Source organism: Oryzias melastigma, linkage group LG18 (genome assembly GCF_002922805.2).
Source record: "Oryzias melastigma strain HK-1 linkage group LG18, ASM292280v2, whole genome shotgun sequence".
Lineage (NCBI taxonomy): Eukaryota > Metazoa > Chordata > Actinopteri > Beloniformes > Adrianichthyidae > Oryzias > Oryzias melastigma.
This window is the reverse complement of record NC_050529.1, coordinates 7,742,011-7,751,594: the sequence shown is the minus strand read 5'-3', so window position 1 is coordinate 7,751,594 and position 9,584 is coordinate 7,742,011. Positions and strand designations below refer to the sequence as shown.

General features: G+C 39.7%; 1 long non-coding RNA gene across 1 annotated transcript in view; it reads right to left on the bottom strand.

Moving 5' to 3' along the window:
* Nucleotides 1-939: 939 nt before the first annotated feature.
* The window catches only part of LOC118600008, a 53,133-nt gene continuing 44,488 nt past the window's right edge, over nt 940-9,584 (bottom strand). Inside the window, exons 3-4 of the long non-coding RNA XR_004949573.1 lie at nt 3,394-3,431; nt 940-3,151 (exon numbers count right to left, since the gene is read on the bottom strand). This is a non-coding gene — a long non-coding RNA (uncharacterized LOC118600008). The remainder of the gene's footprint in view (nt 3,152-3,393; nt 3,432-9,584) is intronic.

The following is a 9,584-nucleotide window of genomic DNA, read 5'->3' as shown; positions in this document are numbered from 1 at the left end:
ACGGACAGACGGACGGGTCGGAGGGAGGATGAATGGATGGATGGTTGGATGAATGAATGGGTGGGTGGATGGATGGATGGATGGATGGATGGATGGATGAAGGGATGGATGGAGGGAGGCATGGATAGATGGATGGATCCATTGATAGGTGGATAGATGGATACGTGGATGGATGGATGGATGGATAAGTGGTCTGTTGGGTGGATAGATGGATGGATGGATGGATAAGTGGATGGTCTGTTGGGTGGATAGATGTATGGATGGATGGATGGATAAGTGGACGGTTTGTTGGGTGGATAGATGGATGGGTGGAGGCTTTCCCGTCTCAGAGATAGTCTCGTAGATTATTGGACCTAATAGAGAAATTAGGGTTTCCACAAAGAGATTCATAAAAACATTACAGGTCCAAATCTAGATCCCTGTGGGACACCACCTGTGACAGTATTGATAGAGGGCAGACGGGATCAAAGGGTCTTATAAACATAACTTACTTTGCTTTCCCTGTCTTGAAATCTTTAAGCCATACACTTAACAAAGAAATAACATCTATGACAACTAAAAGCAGAAATGACCATGTGTGGAATTGTGCTACATTAAAAATAGCAAAAAAAACCTAAGAACTGAAACAGTTTTCACACGCGAAGGTGCAAAGAGCTCCTCTTTGAAATAATAGTTCTTTTTTCTTATTTTAATCCTTACTCGGCAGTCTCATTTTAATAGAAGAGTCAACCTCCAAAGAGCAGCAGCTTCAACACTATTGATCCAAGCACTCTCTTCTTCTATTGTATGTCTGCCAACTTTATGAGGTGAGTCGAAAAAAAAGAACCGAGCCAAGTCAGGAATCAGACTCAACACTGGGATTTGTGAAGGAGTTCTTATAAGAACAACATGGTTTGGTTGGGATCTTCTAGTCATGCAGGAGTGTCACAGATAAATCCCTTTTTATTCAGATCCCCAAGGAAAAAATTTAAAAATTAAGAAAACTCAAACATAGCATTAGTTTAATTTCAAGCAACTTAACATGTAAATTGTCTGTTGTTTAGGAAACTTTTGCAATTAAAAAAAATAAAATAAAACGTAATTGTGTAAATGATTACAATACACTTATGTAAGATTTATTTACTTTTATCTGTTTGTACAAAGTGTTTATTTGATTCTATCTATTTCTTTGTCACGCTGATCAGGATGGTCATTGCTTAGTTTTCAAGGCATCGAATAGCTTCATTAGCTTCTACCTATTACTTTTTTATTGGATGTTTATATTGTGTTGACTGTACAAATAGCAAACTAAACCAATAAACATGAACATGAAAAAAATTAACCTTGAGGTAAACAACATAAAAGAGCCAAAAATCTCAAAGTTGCAAAAAGAAGGGGGAAAAGGTCGGGCCAAATTGACCCATGGATCCTATATGAGAAATAGTTCTGCAAAGTTGTTTTGAAATCATACTCTTTTTAGTTATTATGTCTTTCTAAAGATTAGCTCAGATTCTAGTGTGTCAGGTTTTTTTTTATTTTCTTTTGCACTGGTTTCATAAACACATGGGGGTCCAGAAGGATGGGGGGGGGTCAATTTGACCCAAAAGCAACACAAACAAGTTTTCCCACAGGATGTTTGGAGGAATTTGACCAAAAACACTGAACAAAGATTTGGTCACTCATGTGTGGAGTCTGGGTCAAATTGACCCACATGTCAACTGAGGCAAAGAACTCTGCAAAACTAATTCAATCTAACCTTTTTTTTTGAGTCATTTTCATTGAATATAATCTAAATCCTATGTTTTTTTTCTTTCGTGCAGCTTATTTCATTATTGAAAGGTACTTGAAGTGAAGAAAAGCATTTATGGGGTCAGTTTAACACAAATGCCTCATTATCATTGACATCAAAGGAGATTTGGGTCAACACAGCATAACATTGTTGTCTAATTGACCCAAATGCCCTATGAGGTAAACAGTGGGTGTGAATATGTTTTTTAAGAAAACCCATTAAAGATAATGAATCTCGGAAGTTAAAGATGAATTGAAAAAATGACCAAACAAAAGGCAAATTGGTGAGTGGCTAACATGGTATCGCGTGTCAGGATGCAATCTTTCTAAACCGAGTTTCTCCCTCTGGCTCTACATCCTCGGCTGCTTTAAATCTCATCAGAACGGCTGTTTATAAATGTCACAAATCAAATGAGTGTGCGCGAGTCCCCGTTTGTGTTTTTACAGGAGATTAAATGACCCTGTCACACTTCATCAGGCAGCCGCTGTGTCTCCGGCCCTGCAGTAGCCTGCCTGTCCACTTGGTGGTGCTGGCGCTCTGCGAGCTGGAGGCGTCTCAGCAGGATGGGGGTCTGAAGTGGCTTGTGTCATTAGGGTGCTGCCGCATTGCACTTCCTGAGAAAAATGTGTGCTCTGTGTGGCACAGTACAGTAAAATGCAGAGCCTTTGTACATAAGGGTGTATCTATAGATCCAAAAGAACAGCTTGTACACGACTGCTCACATTGATGCGTCTTTTGTCCAGTTTATAGGGAAACAATGTGTTTTATTAGGAGAAAATATTTGTTTTAAGATGATGGTTATGGTTTGCATAATCACGGCAAATCTATTGAAAAAAGATCAACAGCTCACAATAACTCCTGTACCTTTACAAGACTCTTTAAGATGCCTTTGTTGCTTAGTCTTTATGTGAGTATCACCATGTCTCAGAGCAGTGACACAGTGGTTATGAAATGCAGCACAACAGTGCAGTCAGAGACGACAAAAATGAAAATAAAGAGGTCTCACAATCAAGATCTATCAGCTGCATCTAAGCGACATCTTCTTCAACCATTAGTCTAATTGGTCTTTACTCTGACAGACAAAAGGAAGGCGCGTATTTTAGGATTTGAGCTGATTACTGTCAAGTTTGAAAGTTCTCGGTTCCTTTGCATTCACGGCTGCCGCAAGTACATTCCGAGATTTGCTGCATCATTTAGCAGCTTTCCCCATCCAACTGTCCGCCGCCCTGAACGCGGTCCAACTGATGGCAGGTCCGCCATCAGGTGTGCCAATAACTGTCACAGCTTTCCTGATCGTCAGATGAGACTTTGATGTCAAAGTCAGGAACGCCACAGACGGGCTTCCAAACCATCTGTTGAAGCGCGCCGCGTTCCAGAAAGACGCTGTGTGGAGGAAAAAAATGAAAACATTGGGAAAAGGTCACGCTCTTTCATGTTTTTTACTGCCTCTCAGCCAAAATGAGGCTCGGGGAAATGCTTGCCGTTGCCGTTTTCTTTTTAAACTGTTGAGCCTTAAGACAATGAGAACATTTAATTCTGCAAAGGCGTGTGGATTTTACATTTTTGCTCTTTCACCGCCTGAAGAAAAGAGGTAAAAAAAGGTGTGAAGCTTGACTTTGACTCACCCAAGTCTCTATGAAGCTGCACAAGTACTTCCATCCATCTGAAAAACAAACACTTGATGGTTACACAAGTCGGCATCCCTAAATTTTAACTAAAATCCAGACATCTTCCTCCAAGAATACTCTTCAAGTCTATAAATACTTTGCACAGACAAGTAGAAAACTGGTTCCTAGAAATCACTTATGCTTGAAATAGTCTTTTTTGGGCCTATGTCTTTAAAGTGACTCAAATATGGTCAATGATTTCAAATGCACCTGTACAGGAGGTTGACCAGTATGGGTGCTGTAGGTTTTTTGGTTGTCCGGGTCCATAGAAATTTATAGGGATGAGCGGCTACAGCTTAAAGGGATTGTGAGGCCATCCCTTATTGGTCAAAGTTCAACTAGTTTAACTTTCAACTGTATGTTTTGTACGAAAACCAACTTGAAATTGACCTAGTGAAAGGCAAGAGTTTTGAACGTGGAAGCTAACACATAGAAACTAAACAAATATATTTGATTAGAAATGACTGACAAGATCCAATAGGATCAATTCCACAACATGTTCTTTTCCACAGTAAAATAAGTATGATTAGGTAAACCCAGAGAAGATTAATGCATGAGTTGATATTTGAAGATGTGACTCTTAGAAATGACCTGGCATTTGTGGCATTTGCCATTTGACCTGGCATTTCTGGCATTGTTTAAGCCAAATGGAGCAATACAAAACTATTTTTTATGTGGGATTTAACCTCTTAGGACCTGGAGTCCACATGGTTGGACTTCACATTTTGGGTTATTTTACCTCTGTAATTAATTCTCCTTAACTGGAGGCCTGTGACAACGTGTTTAGGGGGTAAGCCTAAATATTAGCTCATGTCTTAAGGGCTAAAAACTGCCCTGAAATGGACTACCAAACCATCTAGGGCAGAGCTGCCAAATCCTGGTCCTTGAGATATCCTACCCTGCCTGCTTTACAGTTCTCTCTTTGATGCTTTCTTCTGATTTGCTGACTCAGGTGTTCTGATTGATTGAGCACCCTTGATCCAGGTAACAAGCAGCAAGAAATAGTAGGAGAGCTGGAAAACAGCCAAGGTGGTAGATCTTGAGGACAAGGACTGGGCGGCCCTAATTTAGGGTGTGCCCTGCCTTCACCCCGAAGTAGCTGGGAAACAAGCCGGTAAGGACAATACAGTCATGGCCAGAAGTTTTGAGAATGACACAACTATTAATTTTACACCAGCATGGAGTACTAGGGATTAGGGGGTTTGGCGTGCAGCTGTGTCTGCAGCTCACCACTCCCCAAGGGGATGATTCAGTTGCAGAGAATAAATTTCACACAGTTGTATGAGAGCTAATGGGTCTTTAGGACCCTTACGGGTACATGTGACCATACCACTTGGATCTCCTTCCTATTTTGTGCCGTAAGACTTTAGTTTATGTAGTTAAGCACTAGTCAGTCCTGATATTTTCTTCATGTTTTTTTGTTTTTAAAGCTACATTTGTCAAGTCTTTTAAGGCCTAAACCTTTAGGGAATTTCCTCCCTCATATTTCCATTGAAAATGGGCAACACTTCAGTACTTTTTATGTCTTTAAAAAAGGAAAAAAAGATGAATTTCTAGCTCTTACAGCCAGAGATGATTTTCAAAACAGCTTAAAAAGAAAAAACACCCAAAAAAAACCCAAATGTAAAATTTTCTCTTTGCGTCATGCTCACCTCTTTCAACCATTTTAAATCCTCTTTCAATGAAACTAATTGAAACCATTAAAGAATCTCACCAACATCTGACAAAAAATGTAACTAGTTCTTTTCTCAGTTTTTGAATTAAATGATAGTTTTTGTTGCCCATTTCTTATTTTCCAGTGCAGCCTTGACCCATTACCACATGCTCATGCAGCCCTTTTCAAGTTCATACATTTCGTTTTGCCGACAAGTACATGAGTATCATTTGAGTGGTTTAATATCTTACCCAAGGACAGCCTGACATAAAAAAAAGAGCCAGAGATCGACCTTAAGGTTATTCTGCAATCCATTCCACTTCCTGGGCATCAGCTGCCATATGTCTCAAACCAATTTTAAACAGTTTAGGAACATCTGACGCTGCGTAATGGCTTTTAAATGTGCTTTACAAGTTTTAAAATAAAACGGTGGTGGGCAGCATTGCTCATTTTCTTGTTTTTATGTTCATTTTGGGGGACTTGTGCAGCTTTAGGCGGGATAATGTTCATCCAGCAACATCTGCAACCGTAAATGAAGCTTGCAGTTAAAGGACAAACAGGTCTACCATCCGTCCCTGTGCATGCTGGGTAAATTAGGTCTATGATGTTCACTTTGTGACAAACTCCCACAGATCTTTAATTTGTCAATCCGTGTTATGTATTTTGTGTAAAATCCAACGTTTGTGAATTTTTTAATAAACAATATGCTTCAATTAGTCTGTAAAAACAGTTTAAATCGTATGTTTTTGTTCCTTTGAGGTCAGCACTGGGTTATTTAAACCCCCAAAAATGTGACTTGTGCTTCTAAAAAGGCGGAAAGACACTAAAAAACAAACTCCATCTCCTCCTAAAAATATCTCTTGATATAAAACACTTGTTTAGTTACAGAGATGTTTGTCAGAAAAGCAGCAAACCATAAAAAGTGACAGCCAGGATTCTGCTGTTCTAACGAATACCAGCAACTCCTGCTGATGAGTAACACAGAGCAGGAAAACAGTGTGTTGACACAGAAAGAGAAAGACTCACCTGAACAAATCCACATATTTATCAAACACACAGGAGACCTAAGCCTGAAAGATCCACGTCTGCGAGGAACAGAAAATGCTGCCATTCACGGAAACAGCCACCATCTATTTCTCTCCCTACATGGGAGAGATGTTTGTGATACATTTCTGTTAGTATGATTGTGTTCTTTCACTATATGTGCAAATTTAGCTGAGTTTTGGTCAAAAAAGGCATTTTTGGGCAGCCAATTTGTGACAGGTATGACTCGAAGACAATCAAATTTAAGTAAATCAAACAAGCCTGAAATTTAGCTAGTTCTAAGAATTTCAATTCCATGTAAATTAAAAGGCTCAACTTCTCCAAAGTCCCACTCCAACCATATCATTTTGAATGAAAGAAGTGGTTTATTTCAAGCAATCATGCATAAAATAGACATATTACATAACCAATCAAACAAGTTTTTCTATCGTAAAATTGTGATCTTTTCATTTTGATTATGAACTTTTTAGCCGAAATCAAAAAATGTAATTTATGTACAGCTGCAGTAGCTCATTAGAATACTGGATTGTGGGCGGGACTGTTAGTGCAGAGAAACCCGCCCCCCCTTCCCGTCGCTGAAAGTGTTTGTGCGCTCAGGTACTAGCTTATAACCTCAAGCTAACATTAGCGGCGCAAACATAACGATGATCAATACTAGATCAATCCGTTCATACAGTTTAGAGCCAGAATCGACATGTTTCAACAAGTTTCACACACCTAAGTGTGAGCAAGACTTGGATACGCCCATTTCAGTAGCTGTGTGAGCATTTTCTAGCATCCAGTTTAAAAAGATAAATGCAGTTTTAATCGTAAATTATTTTAAATAGGTCATGTACTATGAGAAAAATGCTACAATGACATGTTAAAACACAAAAAGCTTATTTTTATTAGAGTAGGTCTTAAAGCCCAATTTCTATTTACAAAGATACAATGATGTAGGTGTGTAATGATTAATTGGCCTAATCGATGAATCGATTTATATTATATTTAAGGTCATCGAATCAGATTGTTCAAAATGAACCAAAATCAAAATGAATGGAGTCGGCAATCAAACACAAATTATGTTATGAATCATTGTTAAAATGAATTATTACGCTTCTACTGTTACAATATTCATAAACCAACATTTCGCTAAGAATAGTTTTTATTTTTTTTGGTAGTAAGAACATCCTGCAATGAACTCAAATGCTGTCTGCCCCCCAGCCCAATAGTGTCTGGGATAGGCTCCAGCAACCCTGTGACCTGGAAAGAGATTAAACAGGTTTGGAGAATGGATGAACAGTTACAATTAAAAGTAAGTAAATCCTGTGATGAACCAACAAACTGCCGGACGTTCACCGCCTTTGCCTGACAGTGATGAGGATAGGCTCCAGCAACCATGTGATTCAAAAAAAGATTAAACAACTCTTTAAGATGGATGTATGTTTTTTTTTATTAAAGTTCAGAACTGAAAATTAAGATGAGCAATAAACCACATAGTGGTTATTGTTGAGTTGACTGGTTCCTCTTAATATTGTTTTTTGTTTTTTTTATTTCTGTCGTCGTGTTGACGGCTTTTATTGTTGTTGGCCTTTGTCGTTTTGCTTCCGCTTTTGTCGTTGTGTGTTCTTTTGTATTTTTGTGAGCCGTGTCGACCACCGTACATGACAATTTTTCTCTGCGTTGGAATTACATTATTGACGTAAATGAGTTATGATAGTTCCAAAACTGTGTTATTTTCTGCTGCTGTAGAAGCTCTGAATAAGGAACAAATGGTTTCAAATCTACAAAAGAAAAAGTCCAGTTGACATGACTAAGAACCACACACCTGGACGACTGAAAACCTTTGACTTGGTTACACAAAATCGGTTAAAAGAAAAAAGTATGTTGAAGGTAAACCAGAGAATGCCGACATATCTACCTGTCACGACCATAAATGCAGGGTCCTACAGGCTTCAGTTTAAAGGTTCCTAAAGGTTCGGGTTTGTCACGACAGGCCAGAGTCGAGGGTCAGCGGGACACAAACAGAGAAGTCAGCCTTTTGTTACAGGCTTTCATTCCGCCCATGCTTTTTATCCGGCGACAGGCCCGAACGTCTGCAGCGAAAACAATCTATTGTTGTGCCAGCACATCTGACATTTTTTTCTTCCAGCTCTGAAAAGCGTCCTTGTACCGAGCAGCGTTTGATGCAGGACCCACTTCTCTGGGGGAGAGAGAACACTTCCTCACGTCGTGTCATTTATTTATATATTTATTTTAATCGTGTCATCTGTAATAGAAGATCCTCTATTTCACGAAATTTCTTATTTTTGTTCTACAGTTACATCAACAGCCACAATTTGTGTGCAACACAAGCTGCTTGTTCTCATTCTGAATCTAATTTTCATGAGTTTGAGGGTCTCATAAACCACCTTTGCAACAATTTTGAACCAATTCTGCTCCTCTAAAGTGCTTTACGTACAGTAACATGACAATAAAGTATTCCAGCACCGGGAGCAGGCTGATCGGCACTTTGGCGGCAAGAGTTAATCAGAAGGGGGCTTCGGAGGACAAAGTGTGGGTGGGAGGGCTGCACCAGACAGCTGTAAATGGAGACAGCCAAATGGATGGAGTGGAGCAACAAGCCAAGAGCAGCGATGGGGACTCGTGGGATAACAGCTGACACTCACAGCTTGTACAGACATGGAGAGCAGGCAGCTCCACAAAGCCGGAGTGGAGACGGGTGGAAAGGCAGCGGATGACACCAGAGGAAGCTCGACGCCGGAACGAGTGTAAGGTGTTGGCTGTCAAAACAAGTGAGGACATTGATGGAGATGTTGGTGGGAAGCAGGGAAGCAGAGAAGTACAGCAAGGAAAGCTGTGATGAGGAAGGTCAGGAGAAAGGAAAAGACTGTGAATGGGGTTGTATGGCCCACAGGCACTACACACCATTGCCCTTACAGCCCTGCTACACACCCCTCACTCACTCCTCTACGCTGGAGCGCCACATGTGGTAAATTCATTAAAAAAACATGACATTTTCTTAAAAATGGTGGCTTTTCTATTGGTTTTATCTCCATAGCAACCATAGTATTTTTCGGTCGCCTTTGGGTGACAAAGAGGTCTATGTAGCTTTTTGTTCAATCTGCAAAAGTATATTTTTGGATTTCCTTGGCAACAGAGATTCGTTCATCTTAAGCCAACGATTCATGTTTTCAATTTTCACAAGATTACAGTGAAAGATGTCCACGGTATAAGGGAACACCACTTTTGCAAGCTCGCCACTCAAACGCCGTTTAAAATATGCAAATTCCAATTCCAACAGTTTGTTTTCCATTTAGTTTCCTAATGATGATCCAGGAGTTATGTGATCGAAATCTCAAAGAGGAGTTTAAATTTGTTTTTAATCCAAGATTCAATTCCCACTTCCCAAGGTCAAAAGTCAACAAAACTTCGGTTGTGGTTCTAGACTTAAAGGGTTAGTAATGGGGTT